This window comes from Brassica oleracea, chromosome C1, assembly GCF_000695525.1.
Source record: "Brassica oleracea var. oleracea cultivar TO1000 chromosome C1, BOL, whole genome shotgun sequence".
In the NCBI taxonomy this organism is placed as follows: Eukaryota; Viridiplantae; Streptophyta; class Magnoliopsida; order Brassicales; family Brassicaceae; genus Brassica; species Brassica oleracea.
In genome coordinates, this window is record NC_027748.1 from 20367613 (window position 1) to 20368584 (window position 972).

Consider the following 972-nt stretch of genomic DNA (forward strand, 5'->3'; position numbering starts at 1 on the left):
AATGTCCTCGACATCCTCCATATCCGCGTCTAGTGCAGCAGCACGAGGATCAGTGCATAGGAGCTCGGGTGGTGGGAGGAAGCGTATGTTGTCGAACACGCTGAGCCTGGTGATTTCGGGGTGAGGCAGCTTGGTGAACAGTTGGGTACCCTCCTTGTCGAAGAAGCTGTAGGTATACTCATCTCGCATGATGTGGCACGCCATAAGGTACTTGATGTCGAGGTGGTGAATCTCCGTGTTCACCTTGTATTTGCTGAGATCAATGCCGAAATGCTTGAAGAGCGGCATGAGCAAGCTACCGCTTCTGTCCTTCTTGTTCATGCCGTGCATCAGACAGAGCCTCCTCTCGCAAAGCATGGTGATGAAATGAAAGCCTTGGCTCGTCTTTACCTTCTGAATTGGAATGCCAGACCCTGAAGAGCGGATCTCTTCCTCAATACCTGCATACAGGGTTTGCAGCTACCCGTTTGTCACTTTGGAAGTCTGATCCTTGGCGAACAGGAGGTTTGAAATGATCTTTGCAGTGACTCTAAGTGTCGGGTTCCTGATCTGCGACTGGTAGGCTTTGCCAGGTTTGATGTTCCCATTTGCGATGAAGTCCCAGAAGGTGTTTGATGGGGTGAACTTTTTCGCCACTGCTACCCCTCTCGGCTCATTCGCGATCTCATAGATTTCGTTAAGTTTGTCGAGGGACAGTGAGCCAAAGCTCGGTTGCTACGTAGCGACCGAGCGTCCGTTCCGCTCGATCGCTACGTAGCGACCGAGCTCTAGCCAAAGTTCGGTTGCTACGTAGCGACCGAGCGTCTGTTCCGCTCGGTCGCTACGCTCTCCCGAAACGTCGATACGACATTAGTCCATGCATTCTCGTCTACCCTTCGATGCTATCTCCCAAAGACCGTAGCGAACCCATTTCATGCTTCCTGATATTCTAAGTCATCGATCAAACTTTACCGTAAAAACCGCGGAAAGTTC

General features: G+C 51.3%; 1 pseudogene; it reads right to left on the reverse strand.

The window, feature by feature from the left end:
- The window catches only part of LOC106334467, a 36374-nt pseudogene that overhangs the window by 25134 nt on the left and 10268 nt on the right, over window positions 1-972 (reverse strand).